Source organism: Schistocerca gregaria, chromosome 7, assembly GCF_023897955.1.
Source record: "Schistocerca gregaria isolate iqSchGreg1 chromosome 7, iqSchGreg1.2, whole genome shotgun sequence".
Taxonomy (NCBI): domain Eukaryota; kingdom Metazoa; phylum Arthropoda; class Insecta; order Orthoptera; family Acrididae; genus Schistocerca; species Schistocerca gregaria.
In genome coordinates, this window is record NC_064926.1 from 194,474,350 (window position 1) to 194,493,466 (window position 19,117).

Sequence of the window (19,117 nt, forward strand, 5' to 3'; positions counted from 1 at the left end):
GGTCGGTACCGTTGGACCTTCATGGTCTGATCGGGCGGAGAGTAGAGAGACTACAAATGACAAATGAATCATACAACAATGTACAACAATGCTTAAGGTGTACGTTTGACGTTAAACGAACTATACTACCCACTGTGCCTGGGTGTGCAGGTGCGGTACTGTTAGTACGTAAGCCCATCCACAACGGCAACGTCATATCACATCGGATGCGAGAAATCGGTTTTTAATTGTCCTGAGGCCAAAAACCGCATAAAGAGCATCAGTCAAAATCAAATCGGATTATTAATTTCCGTGTGACTGGTGCAAAACATGTTCAATAAGCTGTCCACCGTTTTCTGAAAAAAGTTGAAATCGAGAAACAGCATGTTCCACAACTGATCGGAGTGTTTCCGGGGTCACGTTTAGAATGTGTTGCGCAATGCGTCCCTTCAATGCAGCTAAGTTTGCAATCAGAACACTGAACACGGCCAGAAGTCACACGGATCAAGACCAGGTGATTGGAACGGACAGGCCGTAGGGAAATGGCGGCTGATATTCTAGCATTTCCGAAATGGCGCTTCAGCAGATGGTTAACTGGATTTGCAATTTGTCCAGTTGCGCCATCTTGCATAAAAATGACGGGGTTGACGTGGTTGCGCAAAAGACACTCATAGCGCTTACCAGTGAAGGTAACAGGACCGGAAGCACCTGTCTCTTCGAAAAAATATGGCCCTATGATAAATGATGCCGTAAACCCGCACCACACAGTGACCTTTTCAGGATGAAGTGGTTCTGGTTGATTGGCATGTGGATTTTCCGTTGCCCATATTCGACAATTCTGTGTATTGACATAACCTGTCAGATGGAAGTGGGCTTCGTCTGTCCACAAAATTTTCCACGGCCAGTCATTGTCCAATTCCATGCGAGCAAGATATTCTAAAGCAAAGGTCTCTCTTGCTAGTAGATCAACAGGAAGCAACTCGTGCACATGTGTCATTTTGAATGGGTAACAAAGAAGGATGTTTTGTAGAATTTTACACACCGTTCTCACGGATATGTCCAATATTCGGGCAATTCTCCGTGCACTACACGTTCGCACACCACCACCCGTCTCCTTCTGCATTGCTGTGGCCACTGCTTCCACTGACGTCGAATCAATTCTTTTCCTCCCTCTACCTGTTTGCACACCAAAAGAATCCGTCTTTTCGAATTTCCGAATCATATTCTCCACACCCACGGCAGTCACCGGGCCAACGCCTTTTTTTTGAAACCCTTCAGCGTTCGGAACTTCTGCAGAGTGACGTGTGCACAGTCATCACTCTTGTAATACAGCTTTACAAGGAGAGCGCGATCCTGCATTGAGACCGTCATGGCGAACGTCGCAGACGCGAAAGGAGGAAAAGCCATGTATCCAGGGTGTTTATAACAACTTCAGTGGGTCGTGCGCTTGACAGGTGTTTTCATTTACGTATTCTGACACATACGGCGCCATCTATTGACCAATTTTTACAGCACTGTTTCATTAAACAATAATGTAATAAACTTCCATTATGTCACGTTGTTGCCACGAACAGGTGTTACGCCACAGTAATGACCCACTCGAAGCGTGAAACAGCGCTGTTGCGTCAGATCCCAGCCACCTGCTTGTTTCATTGATAATTATCTCTGCACAACTGGCTAACTGTAGGATTGTGCTGCTAGTTCATAATCTGCTTAATTTCCTTGCACGGATAGCAATTTTTCTCTCACCTAACTCGCTTTTTATTTTATGTTACTAACGCTCACTTGAACGTATGACAACATAATTTATCGCTCTGCTAGCTGAAGCAAAAATGAAAGGACAGGCATTGGCTCGCAATTGTGAAACAACAATGGAGCGGTGCAAAACAAATTTATTTATATATCGTGCACATTATACGTGGGTTGGAACTAAAATAGTGACAACTATATATTCACAAACGATACAAAATAGTTACATATTTGCACCTGTTACTGTCCTTCAAAGTAGTCACCAGCGTTGTGTAGAGCCCGTTGCCAGTGATGTGGAAGGCGTAGTATAACTTAAGCAGATCCTGTTCTGTTGATGGTGCGAATGGAGAGGTCTACTGCCTGTCGAATCTCTGGAACAGTTCTGAAGCGAATGCCACGAAGTGGTTCCTTCATCTTCGGAACAGGTGCAAACATGTAACTCTTTTGTATCGTTAGTGAATAAACAGTTGGCACTACTTAAGTTCCAACCCTCGAACATAGGCCCATCCGGTCGAGGGTTAAGAGGGCATTGCAATGCATAGGGTGCCGCGTGAGATCAACTCAATTTGTTTAGCGTTTTGTGTGGCGAGGTTGGTTAGGGAATGTTCCGAGCTTGGAGGTCCGGATGCGTGTTTCTGCACAGTGCAATACAAGGTCTGTTCAAAAAAAAATCCGGAACATTCGTAATTTCGCGCCAATGGTTTTTTGGAGCGAAATGCAGTTGGCATCCCTCAACACGCCTGTGTTTAGTGTGTAACTGCCGGAAGTTTCATTGTTGTATGTTTGTCAATTATTTTTCATTGCTGTAATAAGTAGAACGCTGTGTAGTACAGTTGACGAATTTTGAGATGGAAGAGTTAGAGAAGCAACGCTTCTGCATTGCATTATGCATGAAACTCAAGAAAACCATTACAGAGACACACCAAATGATGAAGGAATGTCTTTTGCGACCACTATTTGATGAAGACTGTAAGCTTGCAATTTCCTTCCGTAAACCGGATTTTAAATGCTCGTCTAATTTATTATCGCTTATTGGTATTACCTCTGAGTACTTAAACGATGCGAAGGGCTCGCCACTAACATTGTAATCAACATACCGTGCTTTCTCTGCATTATAGGTATTGTCCTATATGTCATCACAAGAATCTGGACAACAGGCTGAAAAGACTTACAAGTCGGTAATGCTGGAATTCAATATGGTGTTGGCCCAACCTTAGCCTTGATGACAGCTTGACTCTCGCAAGCATACGTTCAATCAGTTGCTGGAAGGTTTCTTGGGGAATGGCAGCTCATTCTTCACGGAGTGCTGCATTGAGAAGAGGTATCGATGGCGGTCGGTGAGGCCCGGCACGAAGTCGGCGTTCCAAAACATCCCAAAGATGTTCTCTAGGATTTATGTCCGGAATCTTTGCAGGCCAGTCCATTGCAGAGATGTTACTGTCGTGTAACCACTTCGCCACAGATCGTGCATTATGAACAGGTGCTCGATCGTGTTGAAAGATGCAGTCGCCATCCCCGAATTGCTCTTCAACAGTGGTAAGCAAGAAAGTGTTTAAAACATCAATGTAAGCCTCTGCTGTGATAGTGCCACGCAAGTGCAAGCCCCATCGATGAAAAACACCATAACACCACCGCCTCTTAATTTTACTGTTGGCACTACACGCGCTGGCATATGACGTTCACCGGGCATTCGCCTTACCCACACCCTGCCATCGGATCGCCACATTGTGTACCGTGATTCGTCACTCCACACAATGTTTTTCCACTGTTCAATCGTACTGTCATAGTACTTTCAGTGGGTACTGATGCAGTTTGGAATTCCTGTGTGATGGTCTGGATAGATGTCTGCCTATTACACATTACGACCCTCTTCAATTGTCGGTGGTCTCTGTCAGTCAACAGACGAGGTCGGCCTGTACGCTTTTGTGCTATAAGTGTCCCTTCACGTTTCCAATTCACTATCACATCGGAAACAGTGGCCTTAGAGATGTTTAGGAGAGTGGAAATCTCGCGTATAGACGTATGACACATCTGACCACGTTCGAAGTCCGTGAGTTCCGCGAAGCGACTCACTCTGCTTTCTTATGAAGTCTCATTAATACTGAGGTCACTAATATGGAGTACCTGGCAGTAGGTGGCAGCACAATACACCTAATATGAAATCGTATGTGTTTAGGGGTGTGCGGATACTTTTGATCACATAGTGTATCTACACACATCAAAAAAAGTTTTGCATCACCAGAGTTCCGACAGATCCGGAACCTGTAGAAAAAATTGGAATAGAGATCAACATAAACATCATTTCCGCCCTTTTTATTGCTCATGAAAACCACACATTGCATGTTATACCACCAAGCAGTGACACCTTCAGAGGTGGTGGTATCTCTAATACCCAGTAGCACGACCTCTTGCATTGATGCATGCCTGTATTCGTCGTGGCATACTGTCCACAAGTTCATCAAGACACTGTTGGACCAGATTGTCCCACTCCTCAACGGCGTTTCAGTGTAGATCCCTCAGAGTGGTTGGTGGTTCACGTCGCCCATAAACAGCCTTTTTCTATCGAACATACCTCGGTTAAAGTCTGGACAACATGCTGGCCATTCCAGTCGAGCGATGTCCTTATCCTGAAAGAAGTCATTCACAAGATGTGCATGATGGCGGCGGGCATTGTCGTGTATGGAGACGAATGCCTCGCCACTATGCTGCCTATATGGCTGCACTATCGGTCGGAGATGGCATTCACGTTTCGTACAGCCGTTACGGCGCCTTCCATGACTATCACCGGCGTACGTCGGTCCCAAATAATGCCACCCTAAAGCAGCAGAGAACCTCCACCTTGGTGCACTCGTTGGACAGTGTGTCTAAGGCGTTCAGCCTGACCGGGTTGCCTTCAATCACGTCTCCAACGATTGTCTGTTTGAAGGCATATGCGACACCCATCGATGAACAGAACATGGTGCCAATCCTGAGCGGTCCATTCGGAATGTTTTTGGGCCCATGTGTACCGCGCTGCATGGTGTCGTGGTTGCAAAGATAGACGTCGCCATGGACGTCGGGAATGAAGTTGCGCGTCATGTAGCCTATTGCGCACAGTTGAGTCGTAACACGACGCCCTGTGGCTGCACGAAAAGCATTATTCAACATGATGGCGTTGCTGTCAGGGTTCCTCCGAGCCATAATTCGTAGACAGCGGTCAGCCACTCTAGTAGTAGCCCTTGGACGGCCTGAGCGAGGCATGTCATCGACAGTTCGTGTCTCGCTTATCTCCTCCATGTCTGAACCACATCGCTTTGGCACACTGCGAGACGCCTGGACACTTCCCTTCTTGAGAGCCCTTCCTGGCACAAAGTAACAATACGGACGCGATCGAACTGCGGTATTGACCGTCTAGGCATGGTTGAACTACAGACAACAAGAGCAATGTACTTTCTTCCTGGTGAAATGACTGGAACTGATTGGCTGTCGCATGCCCTCCGTCTAATAGGCGCTGCTTGTGCATGGTTGTTTACATTTTTGGGCGGGTCTGGTTCAAATTGCTCTGAGCACTATAGGACTTAACAACTGAGGTCATCAGTCCTCTTGAACGTAGAATTAATTAAACCTGAGTAACCTAAGGACATCACACACATCCATGCCCGAGGCAGGATTCGAACCTGCGACCGTAGCGGTCTCTCGGTTCCAGACTGAAGAGCCTAGAACCGCTCGGCCACAACGGCCGGCCTGGGTGGGTTTAGTGACATCTCTGAACAGTCAAAGGGGCTGTGTCCTTGACACAGTATTCACGGTCAACGTCTATCTTCAGGAGTTCTGGGAATCGGAGTGATGCGAAACTTTTTTTGATGTGTGCATATTAAGAGGGCTGCCATTTGTTACACCGCTGTTATTTTTTGTATACATAAATGATGTGGTGGACAGTGTTGGCCGCAGTCTGTGGTTGTTGGCTGAGGATGCTGTGGCGAACGGGAAGGTGTCATTGTCGAGTGACTGTCGGAGGATACAATGTGACTAAGACAAAATTTATGATTGGTGTGGTGAATGGCAGCTATCTCTAAATGTAGAAAATTGTAAGTTAATACAGATGAACAGAACAAACTCGTAATATTCGAATACATCATTAGTAGTGAGCTGCTTGAAATACCCATGTGATTTAAATGTCTGGGCGAAACGTTCCAAAGCGATACGAAATGGTACGAGCGTGTGCGTGCGAGGAGTGTGGCAGGGAAGGAGACTGGTCGACTACGGTTTATTGGGAGAATTTTGGGAAAGTGTGGTTCATCAGTAAAGGAGACCGCACATAAGACTCTAGTGCGACCTGTTCTTGAATACTATTCGAGTGTTTGGAGTGCGCACGGGTCAAGACGTTGAAGCAATTCAGAGGCGGCTGTTAGATATGTTACCGTTCGGTTCGAACAACACGCAAGAATTACGAAGATGCTTCGCGAGCTCAAATAGAAATCCATGGAGAAAGAGTCCCTTTCCTTTCTAGGAATTTAGAGAACCGGCATTTGAAGCTAACTGCAGAACTATTGTACTGCCACCAACATCCATTTGGCGTAAGGACCACGAAGGTAAGATACAAGAAATTAGCACTCATAAGCAGGTTTATACACTCATGCTCATAAATTAAGGATAATGCTGATACATGGTGAAACAACGCTCTGGTGGGCGGTTTACGGGTTTAAATCACCTCGGGGTCTGACCATGCGGTGCATTTGACTTGCGGTCGTCGCACGGTGGCGCTGGCAGCAGTCCACATACTCAGAGGTGTGTTGGTGCAAGTCAGAGTACGGTGCAGCGAGTAAGTGTGCAGACGTTTTCAGACATGCTAATGGCGACTGTGTGTTGAAAATGGCTCAAAGAACACATATTGATGACGTTATGAGGGGTAGAATACTAGGGCGACTGGAGGCTGGTCAAACACAGCAGGTCGTAGCACGGACCCTCCGTGTGCCACAGTGTGATCTCAAGATTACGGCATCGATTCCAGTAGACAGGAAACGTGTCCAGGCGCTACAGTACGGGACGTCCACAGTGCACAACACCACAAGAAGACCGACATCTCACCATCAGTTCCCGCAGACGGCCACGGAGTACTGCAGGTAGCGTTGCTCTAGACCTTACCGCCACTTGAACAATTATCTCCAGCCACACAATCTACAGACGACTGAACAGATATGGTTTATTCGCCCAGAACCTGCAAGGTGCATTCCACTGACCCCTGGTCATAGGAGAACCCGCAAAGCCTTGTGTCAAAAACACAGTACATGGTAAATGGAACAGTGGTCCCAGGTTATGTTCACGGACGATTCCAGTTATAGTTTGAACAGTGATTCATCTGGCGTGAACCAGGAATCAGATACCAGCCCCTTAATGTCCTTGAAAGGGACCCATATGGAGGTTGTGGTTTGATGGTGTGGGGTGGTATTATGATTGGTGCACGTACTCCCCAGCATGTCTTCGACAGAGGAACTGTAACAGATCAGGTGTATCGGGGCGTCATTTTACACCAGAATGTCCACCTTTTCAGGGGTGCAGTGGGTCCCACCTTCCTCCTTATGGATGATAACGCACGGCCCTACCAAGCTGCCATCGTGGAGGAGTATCTATTCTCCAGACCTAAACCCCATCGAGCACGTCTGGGATGCTCTCGGTCGACGTATCTTCAAACGCCTAGGACACTTCAGAAGCTCCAACAGGCAGTTGTGTAAGAATGGGAGGCTATACCCCAGCAGCTGCTCGACCAACTGAACCAGAAAATGCGAACCCGTTGTGCGGCCTGTGTACGTGTGCATGGTGATCATATCCCATATTGATGTCGGGGTACATCGCAGGAAATATGGGCGTTTTGTAGCACATGTGTTTCGGGACGGTTTTCTCCACTTATCACCAATACCGTGGACTTACAGATCTGTGTCGTGTGTGTTCCCTATTTGCCTCTGCCACTAGCGCTAGTTTTGTGTAGTGCCACGTTGTGTGGCACCACATACTGCAATTATGCTTAATTTATGAGCATGAGTGTAGATAGTTGTTTCTCCCTCGCTGTAATTGTGAGTAAAACAACAAAAAAAGACCGCTAGTGGCACAGGGTGCCCTCCACCACACACCATAATGTGGCTTCTTCAGTATTGGTGTAGAAGTATCGCGCGGTGTGGCCGCGCGGTTAGAGGCGCCATGTCACGGATTGCGCCGCCCCTCCCGCCGGAGGTTCGAGTCCTCCCTCAGGCATGGGTGTCTGTGTTGTTCTTAGTATAAGTAGTGTATATGTCTAGAGACAGATGACCTTAGCAGTTTGGTCCCTATGAAATTATGGAATTTACACACATTTTGATGTAGATGTAGAGAACTTCTCTTGAAGCATGGCTTCGGCGCAATCAGGTAGCCATGTTTTTGTTTTTTGATCGTAGTCCAACATTCGACGTACTGCCTCCTCATTCAGGTACGTAATTGTGATCTCGCCATCGCCTTAGTCATGGTTAGGACGGGTTCCGGTCGAATAAATGAAGTCGTCGCACCTGTCTTGTCTATCAGATTTTTTGTTGCTACTAATTACTGAGTAACCGGGGACTCACAGCAGGCTTGCCTGTTCCCTTTCCCTAGCCTCCCAAGGGCTAAGTGGCATTCTTCAACGATCTTGGATTTCGTTGCAGAGACTGACAGAGATTTCAGAGCTTTTTCGCTATCTGAATGCATGTAAATGCTACGATCCTTGTAGCACCTACGCAAATTGTTCTCCGCGCTCGTTCTGGTAGCGGATATTTCCGCGTGGAATACTGTGGCCAGCTTCTCTAGACAGACTGCCTAGGCATGATGCTAATCTCACCCAGGAACCTTCAAACTGGAGGACCAGGGTTTTGTTGCCGGCCGTTGTGGCCAAGCGGTTCTACGCGCTTCAGTCTGGAGCCGCACGACCGCAGGTTCGAATCCTACCTCGGGCATGGATGTGTGTGATATCCTTAGGTTAGTTAGGTTGAAGTAGTTCTAAGTTCTAGGGGACTAATGACATCAGATGTTAAGTCCCATAGTGCTCAGAGCCATTTGGCCCATTTTGAACCACGATTTTATCCTTCGACACCTCCTTTCCCTACGTGGGCTGCCTTCACTGCTGCTCGCACAGCCCTGCCTCTTCTGAACGTAGACAGTAAGAGGAAAATAGACGACAGCCGCGAGTCTCGAAACCTAACACCGCTGCGGTCTAAAAGATAAGAGTTGGATAAGGGAGGCCAATAGGAAAGGAAACAGAAGAAGCCTGACGCAAGTAAGAGAAGTAATTTCAGACGCAGCTAAGGGATCATGTGGTTGTCACACACACACTCCCAAGAATGGATCCCCCTAGAGGAACTACACTTCGTCTGGAATCTCACCAGCTAAACAGTCTGTCATGGGTAGCCCTACCAGGAGCCTAGTCCCCGGCTGCACAAGTCAGTGGATCGTTGACACACACAAGCCTCCACAACAGCTTTAAAGTGGTGATCATGTTTTTGAGTTTGAGTTATTCATAGGTGCTGCTAGGACTGAAGAAGACTTCGTAACTGCACATTTACAACGAGGCGCTGGCGACTTTACAGCTTCGGTTCAAATTTGTTCGTTGTTGGCTTCTCCCACCATCTGCCTAAGTGGACCAACCCAAACGGGGGCAAGTTGAAGAAATCATCCCGAATGTTTCCTTGTACAAACCAAGGCAAGTACCTCATACAGTTGGCAAGATGCACACAAATAACACCGAATTGAAGTGGAAACCTGGTATCCCCAACGGCCACAACTGGCGCCCTCTTTATCGTTCTCAGATTTACGTAGCAGCTTGCCTGCATATTTTTGCAACATAACTATTGAAGCAAATAGATGTGCCATCGATGTCGCACTTAATTGGACAGATGTAAAAGTAGGGTTTTGGGGGGGGGGGGGGAGAGGGGAGGGGAGGAGAAGACAGTTTAGCGAGGTGATCAGCTATTCTAGCACTTTACAATTATTGCGTCTAGTTACAGTTTTTAACCCAAGGTTAAACCATTTTAATTAATAATTTCACATAAATGTGTTCTTCATAGCCATCCATTCATTCCTTCAACTGGCAACATACTACTAATTTGAATATTTATGTTTTCCGTTTTAAAAAGAGAAAAGTAGCTGCATTTTATTTATTTATTTATTTATTTATTCATGCATTTATTTTACCTGGCAAGATTATGGCCTTCGTGCCCTCTCTTACACCTAACCAGGCACACTCATTGAACAAGTTACAGTTTCTTCAGAACATTAAGGACATATAACGTATTATGCAGTATTGATGTTAAAGAAAAACATTAGAGCTTATAATAGTAGTACAATGATAATTATAACAATAAAAAATAATTATAACAATCAAGAATGATAATGATAATAATAATAATAATAATAATAATAATAATAATGACTATGTATATGAAAGTAAACATACTTTTCTTTTGTGAATGTCAGTTCCATTGTTAGTTGGGAATTTTCTCGTTATGTTCTTGCAGCTTGTGAGTTATTCTCATCGAGCAGAGACATAAGACGATAGAATGGGGTGAAAGAGATATATAAGAGGTAGATAGGTTAGAGGAAGAGAAATAGGATGGTAAAATTCGAAGCTGTGATGGAGAGGAGAAAGAAAGAGATGGGAGGGGCACAACAATGGTGGCTATACCGTCCCTAATATGTAAGTTTTCTCGAACACGTTTTGGAAACGAAGTGCTATAGACTTTGATACACGTGCTGACAGATACACATACACTCTCTAGACATCTGTTTGGGACGTACCGTCCCAGACACAAATAGCTCCAATCTCCTCGAAGCTTTTCAGTGGATTTCCGTGGTTGAAAGGCAAATACTAGAACTGAAAATCCAGTCCCATAGATTCCCAGGCTGGAATCTCCTGTCTCAGTCACAGTTAGCATGCAGTTAGCTGAAAGGTCAGAGTTCATCAAGGAGCCGTATCACAAACAGAACCTCCCTATACTAGGATACGGAATGAAGAAAAACAACACATTCCACATCTTCTACACTGTAAAATATACACTGTTCACTCTTGGCACTTAAGCATTTTATTGCACGCCATGGCTGGACCGCGGGACTTGGCAAGTGGCGCAACAGTACCTAAGCTCTTTGCCTACCTTATTCAATATCATTGACGATACCAAGTTAGCACCAGAGGGAAACTTCAACAGTTCGGTACTAATGCGTTAATGCCATCAGTTTAAGACATCAAGTGTTCAGGCGGCTCTAAGCACTATGGGACTCAACATCGGAGGTCATCAGTCCCCTAGACTTAGAACTACTTAAACCTAACTAACCTAAAAACATCACACACCTCCGTGCCCGAGGCGGGAATCGAACCTGTGACCGTAGCAGCAGCGCGGTTCCAGACTGAAGCGCCTAGAACCGCTCGGCCACAGCAGCCGGCTGTTTTGTTATACATTGTACTGACTGAGAGTGATCTAACGGAGCAGGGTTGGGGGATAGGAAGAGTGTCTGAAACCATCAGTTATGACTCCCATCGTGTTTCTCGTATTGCTTCTTACTAGTAACGCAGCTTAGCATTATTGTGAAGACCTCGTGCAGTTACACCTTCCGTCGAAAATTCGACGATACCACTCATTCTTTGAAAGTGGCCCTACTTAACAGCAACATAAGCCCTTCGTATCTGAGGCGTAAGCTTTGTCATTGATCAGAAATATCTGAAATTGACCTACGACTATTTCTCCTCCATGAAAATCCAAATACAAGGTGATCTTTCAGTATGGTTCCAGGAAGAAGTCAGAAGCCTAAATTCATTCATTTTTATTGGACGTGGATGAAACCTGCAGCGCAACAGATTTTATTCCTCCAGTTACGTTTATATACAACATTTAGTCTGACACCACGTGTTCTGGTATCAAGCTGTCACCGTCATTAAGAGGTTATTTCACTGAATATATACAATGTCGAAATACAAACGTTATTGAATCGTAGCTCATGGTAAAATTCACACACAAAATAACAAAGATGTCTCACATATGGGAATAAAGTCATAAAAAGTAACTTACAATTAATAGATAGACACCTTATTATGGCAACATACCGTCGAAATGTATCATATCAAACTAAATATTGCTTATAAACGTGACTGAAGCAGAAGAAGTGTTACACTATTGGCCATTAAAATTGCTACACCACGAAGATGATGTGGTACAGACAGGAAATTTAAGCGGCAGGAAGAAGATGCTGTGATATGCAAATGATTATCTTTTCAGAGCATTCACACAAGGTTGGCGCCGGTGGCGACTCCTACAACGTGCTGACATCAGGAAAGTTTCCAACCGATTTCTCGTACACAAACAGCAGTTGACCGGCGTTGCCAGGTGAAACGTTGTTGTGATGCCTCGGGTAAGGAGGAGAAATGCGTACCATCACGTTTCCGACTTTGATAAAGGTCGGATTGTAGCCTATCGTGATTGCGGATTATCGTATCGTGACATTGCTGATCGCGTTGGACGAGATCCAATGACTGTTAGCAGAATATGAAATCGGTGGGTTAAGGATGGTAATACGGAACGCCGTGCTGAATCCCGACGGCCTCGTATCGCTAGCAGTCGAGATGACAGGCATCTTATCCACATAGCTGTAACGGATCGTGCAGCCACGTCGCGATTTCTGAGTCAACAGATGGGGACGTTTGCAAGACAACAACCATCTGCACGAACAGTTCGACCATTGCAGCAGGATGGACTATCAGCTCGTAGACCATGGCTGCGGTTACCCTTGACGCTGAATCATAGACAGGAGCGCCTGCGATGGTGCACGAATGACAAAACGTAATTTTTTCAGTTGAATTCAGGTTGTGTTTACAGCATCATGATGGTCGCATCCGTGTTTGGCGACATCGCGGTGAACGCACATTGGAAGCGTGTATTCGTCATGGCCATTCTGGCGTATCATCCGGCGTGATGGTATGGGGTGCCATTGGTTAGACGTCTCGGTCACCTCTTGTTCACATTGACGGCACTTTGAACAGTGGATGTTACATTTCACATATGTTACGACCCGTGGCTCTACCCTTCATTCGATCCCTGCGAAACCCTGCATTTCAGCAGGATAATGCTCGACTGCATGTTGCAGGTCCTGTACGGGTCTTTCTGGATACAGAAAATGTTCAACTGCTGCCCTGGCTAGCACAGTCTCCAGATCTCTCACCAATCGAAAACGTCTGGTCAATAGTGGTCGAGCAACTGACTCATCACAATACGCCAGTCACTACTCTTGATGAACTGTGGTATCGTGTTGAAGCTGCATGGGCAGTTGTACTTATACACGTCATCCAAGCTCTGTTTGACTCAATGCGCAGACGCATCAAGGCCATTATTACGGCCAGAGGTGGTTGTTCTGGGTACTGATTTCTCAGGATCTATGCACCCAAATTGCGTGAAAATGTAATCACACGTCAGATTTAGTATAATATATTTGTCCAATGAATACCCGTTTATCATCTGCATTTCTTCTTGGTGTAGCTATTTTAATGCCCAGTAGTGTAGTATGTAAGTTTAGTAAGTGCAGTAAGAGTGATTACTTGAAAGCCTCTGTGTGCACTGCAATCAGTCAAATCTTGTCTTCGCGGTCCCTACGGGAGGTGTGAGGGGCAGTAAGATTCAAACCGAACACCCACCACAACGAGACCATGGAGTGGTCCAGTCAAAAGTAATCACCTCATGCGTTAAGACATTTACCCCACTTGGAAGAGGAAGTAATAAATTCCTGTTTCATAGAATGCGATCTGGCGCTGACGGATCCACAGCTGCACCCACTCTTCGTTCAAAAATGGCTCTGAGCACTATGGGGCTTAACATCTGAGGTCATCGTTCCCCCAGGACGTAGGACTACGTAAACCTAACTAACCTAAGGACATCACACACATCCATGCCCAAGGCAGGATTCGAACCTGCGACCGTAGCGGTCACGTGGTCTCCAGACTGAAGCGCCTAGTACCGATCGGCCACACCAGCCGGCGCACCCCCTCTTGCACTTCCTCGTCCTACTGAAACCGCATGTCTCTCTTCAAGTCGGCAAAGATGTGAAAATCAGACGGTGGAAGATCCGGAGCCGGCCTCTCTAGCCAAACGGTTCTAGGTGCTTCAGTCTGGAACCACGGTGCTGCTGCGGTCGCAGGTCCGAATCCTGCCTCAGGCATGGATGTGTGTGATGTCCTTAGGTTAGTTAGGTTTAAGTAGTCCTAAGTTCTAGGGAAATGACGACTTCAGATGTTAAGTCCCATTGTGCTTAGAGACATTTGAACCAAAGATCCAGACTATACAGGGTAAGTTGCACTGGTTCCCAACCAAATCGCTGAAGCATAGCCTTAATAGTCAGCACTGTGAAGGCGCTTTGCACAAACTGCTGTGCACCATAATGTAAAAATGCCCAGCAATATTGTTAGATGTAAATATCCAGGTGCAAGACAACGCTCGCTGCCACACTGCCAATTGGACAAAGCTTACGCTTCAGCTACTTTCTTGGGAAGCACAGAAGCATCCTCTGTACAGCCTGGATCGTTCACCGTGTGTTGTCACAGCCTTGGTGACCTGACGAAAGACATGTGTGATCGTCGGTTTCAGTCGGACGAGGAAGTGTATGAGAGGGTGCAGCAGTGGATCCGTCAGCAGCCGACCGCGTTTTTTTCCCATTACTGAGTTTCGATACCCCCTGAAGGGGGGTGGGCTGGCAGCAGCTTAGTACACCGCTCTTCAGCCTACAGAATTTGTTTTAAAAAGATGGAGATAATAAATAATAAAAGCAGGCGATAAAATCGGTGGCTTAAATCGTAAAATGGTGGAAAATCGGGGAACTTAAAGCAAATAACAAAGGGTTGATGACGCTAATAAAATACATATGAAGCAGACAGATAAAATAATAAACAATTAAAAACCACAGCGACAGTCTGGTTTATGTTCGCAAGAGATATCAAATTCACGCCCAGCGACAGCATGATTTCTGTTTGTAACACTTTGGAAAGACGAACAACATTGAACATTCACTTCAACACTGCACTAAAAAGTTGGCACAAATATGACATACCACAGCCGTGGGCAGACGGGGGGAACCTGGACAGAGGATGGGAAAGAAAAGGGCGAAAAGGAATGGAAAAACGAAGTGGGAGGGAGGGGGGAAAGGAGTCGATGGAGGAAGAGAACCCATAAGAGAGGGGGAGGGCTGGGCAGACGCGACAGGGAGTGGGGAAAGGCAGAGGGGGGGCGGAAATACAAAAGAACTCGGGGGAGGGGGGAGGCAGACAGAGGTTAGACGGGGAGAAAACAGGATGGAAGGGGAGCCCAGGGAAAGGAGAGAGGAAAGGAGAGGGGGTGAAGATCAGAGTTGGTAGGAGGGATAAATGGAGGGAGAGAGGGCATCATCCGGGAGGGACAGTTGACAGAAGCCACCTTGGGAAAGCCGACCACTTTCTACGGAACAGGAGTTTATTGTCTCATCTCCCAGTGGGATAAATGTCTTAAGTGTGTTGTGATTACTTTTGACTCAACCACTCTATGGTCTCGTTGTGGTGGGTGTTCGGTTTTCATTTGACTGCCCGTTATAGAGGGTAAGGACAAAGTCTTGCCCTGCTTATAAAAATTTATAATAGATTAACCATATGACATAATAAGTTACATTTGATGCCATTACAAAGGTTAGTGTTACTAGTTGTTGTGACCAATAGATGGCACTAGTGCTCCATAGCACCGACGTGGTCTGTTACGTTGCTTGCGAAATGGCGTCGAAGCAGGAGAAAGCGCAATGTGTGCTTTGGTTTCACTAAACGAAATCGCCCATCAGTGTTCAGCGTAAATTTCGGGCTTCTTATGGACTCAGCCCTCCTGACGATAAATCAATAAATCGATAGTACGCAAAGTTTAACGAAACAGGCAACGTTGAAGGTCGTCCTCAAAGTGGCAGGCCTTGTGTGAGTGATGCAACTGTTTATCGTGTTCGGCAATCGTTTCACCGGATTCCGCCTATATCAACTCGTCAAGCATCACGTGAACTTCAAATACCGCAAGCAAGTGTGGTGAAGATTCTTCATGAAACACTTAGGTTGCATGCTTACAAAGTGCAAATCGTGCATGCCCTGCAACCGAATGATTTGCTGACACATGCTGAATTTTCAACTGAGATTCTCAACAGGATTGATGGCGCTAACGATTCCTTAAATCACATATGGTTTACCGATGAATCCACCTTTCATGTCAGTGGAATGGTAAACAGGCATAATGTCCGTATATGGGGTTCAGAGTCTCTCCATGCTACTGTACACTTACAGCGAGACAGCGAAAAAGTCAATGTTTGGTGTGGCCACATCCATAACAAGGTGTTTGGACCGTTTTTCTTAGCGGAAAAGCCCATTACCTCTAACATTTACTTAGACGTTTTGCAACAGTTCATTGCCCCACAGTTAGAAGAATATCAACCACGGATACCCCCCTCCCCCCCCGCCCCAGTTGGCTTGATAGTGTGTGATTTCGTGGATGAAACATTTCTGAATCGGTGGATTGGAAGGAACGATCCAACACCCTGGCCACTCCGCTCCCCAGACATTATGCCCCTTGACTTTTTTTTCTGGCTTTATATCAAGGACAGAGTCTTCGTCACACCAGTTGCTGACGTCGACGAACTGAAGGCTAGGATACAAGCTGCTTTGTGTACTGTGACAGAACACAAGTTACGAAACACCTGGCGGGAACTGGAATACCGCCTCGACATTTTCCAAGCTACCAAGGGAGCACACACTGAGGTTTACTAACGTAAACAGGCATAAACAGGCATAAAAACTAGTAACACTAACCTGTGTAACGTCATCAAATGTAAATTATTATGTCAAACGGTTATTCTGTAATAAATTGTTACAATCAGGTTAAGACTTTGAGTTCACCCTGTATATTCCTAGATTCTTCACTTAATACTAGTTCTAGAAACCTAGTAAGCAGTCTTTCGATGGATAGTTAACGCCTGACTTCAGATAACTGGTAATTAATGTTTTTCAGTATGGTATTTTGACTCATTAGTATTGTGGCCATATGACACAACTTTGTGTATTGTGAAGTGCACAGTTTTATATTTCCGAACACTTAAAACAAATTCCCAATCTTTGCACAACTTTAAAATCTACATCTACATATATATGTCGCTATCCACCAAGGGGTGTGTGGCGGAGGGAACAATTCGCGCCAAAGTCATATTTCCTTCCCCCCCTCTGTTCCACTCGCGGATCGCGCTAGGGAAAAACGATTGCCTGAACGCCTCAGTACGACCTCTAATTTCCCTTATCTTTCGTTAACGCGTCGACTATCAGCAAGTGGGTCCCACTTCAAACTTTCTATGAAATTTGTGACGCTCTACCGATGGCTATGTACCAGTCACGTATATTGCCGCTCTTCTTTGGACCTTCTCAATCTCTTGAATCAGGCCCAACTGATAAGGGTCCCATATAGACGAGCAATACTCTAATGCTGGACGAACTAACGTATTCAAAATGAGATTTTCACTCTGCAGCAGAGTGTGCGCTGATATGAAACTTCCCGGCAGATTAAAACTGTGCGCCGCAGCGAGACTCGAACTCGGAACCTTTGCCATTCGCGGGCAAGTGCTCTACCAACTGAGCTACCAACGCACGACTCACGCCACGTCTTCACGGTCTTACTTCTGCCAATATCTCGTCTCCTACCTTCCAAAAGAACTCCTACCTACAAAAGTAACGTATTGTAAGCAATATCCTTTGTTTAAGGACTGCATCATTTCAGGATTCTACCAATAAACCGCAATCTAGAGTTCGCCTTGCCCTTTACTTGTGTAATCTGATCATTGCATTTGAGATCATTTCGAATAGTCACACCCAGGTACTTGACGGATGTTACCGTTTCCAAAGACTGGTTATTTATTTTGTACTCGTACATTAACGGGGATTTTGTTATACGCAAACAGTCTAATGCCGCTGTCAATACCATCAACCAGATCGTTTATGTAAATCGCAAAAAGCAGTGGGCCTATTACGTTGCCCTGGGGCACACCTAAAGTTATGCGTGTTTCTGTTGAAGTCACCCCATTCAGGACGACATACTGATCTCTCTCTGTTAGGAAACTTTCTGTCCAATCGCATATGTCATCGGACAGACCGTAAGCGCGCACTTTCTGGAGCAAGTGACAGTGAGGAACTGAGTCGAACGCCTTTCGAAAGTCGAGGAATATGGCATGAACCTGGGAGTAGGTATCTAGAGCCTGTTGTATATCATGCACAAAGAGGGCCAGCTGTGTCTCGCATGACCGCTATTTCCTAAAACCGTGCTGGTTTCTGCAGATCAGCTTCTCAGAGTCTAGAAACGTCATTATATCTGGACACAAAATGTGTTCCATGATTCTACAACAAATCGATGTCAGTGAAATTTGCTGGTAATTATGTGCATCCGATTTTCTACCCTTTTTTTAGGTTGCTATGATCTGGGCCTTCTACCAGTCCCGTGGAACGTTTCGCTGTACCAGTGATCTCTGATAGATGATGGATAAGAATGGTGCTATATTTGTAGCACAGTCTAAGGAACTTAACTGGTTCACAATCCCAGATACACTAAACACTATGTCAGCCATCCTTGCGTTTGTTCGATAGTTGAAAGGGGGAATGGCGCTGCAGTCCTCTACCGTAAACGAGTTTTTGAAAGCTAGGTTTAGAATTTCGGCCTTCTGTTTATAATCATCCGCTACATTACCCGACAGTCAGCAAGAGAAGGTATTGAATTATTTGTTGCGTTTAAAGATTTTACGTACGATCAACATTTTTTTGGTGCTATTTTTAGAATCTGCAGATAAAATATTTCTTTCAAATTCTTAAAAGAATCTCTCATTGACCTTTTGTCAGCTGCTTTCATTTCACATAATTTCTGTTTGTCAACGGGGCAGTGACTATGGTTAAAACGACAGTGCAAAATTCTCTGCATTCTCAGCAACTTCCTAATATATTTGTTGTACCAAGGTGGATCCTTGGTACAACAAACATATTAGGAAGCTGCAGAGAAAGCAGACTGTAACTGTTTAATGCATGGCGATACATCATTTATCAACCCTATCTGAGAGTGTGTGTCGGTTCTTTTCCAGATCTATCTTATGATAGATAGTTGCATCATCTGCAGAAAGTCTGAGGTTACTATTAAGATTGTCAGGTCATAAATGTACAATGTGAACGAGGAATGTCCCAATACACTTTCCTGGAACACTTCATCTGTCGGTGTCTCTCCATCCGAGATAACATAGTAAGCCCCCTTCCTACCAAAAAGTCCAGTCAAAATTTTTTTTTTAATTTTCCTGTAGCTGCACTTTTGTGAACAAAAGTTGGTGTACTATCGAGTCAAATGGTGTTTGAATG

At 45.5% G+C, this 19,117-nt stretch overlaps 1 protein-coding gene across 7 annotated transcripts in view; it reads left to right on the forward strand.

Moving 5' to 3' along the window:
* Positions 1-19,117, forward strand: part of LOC126282049 (glycine receptor subunit alpha-3) — a 692,635-nt gene that overhangs the window by 345,632 nt on the left and 327,886 nt on the right. The gene's annotated exons all lie outside the window — the stretch shown is intronic.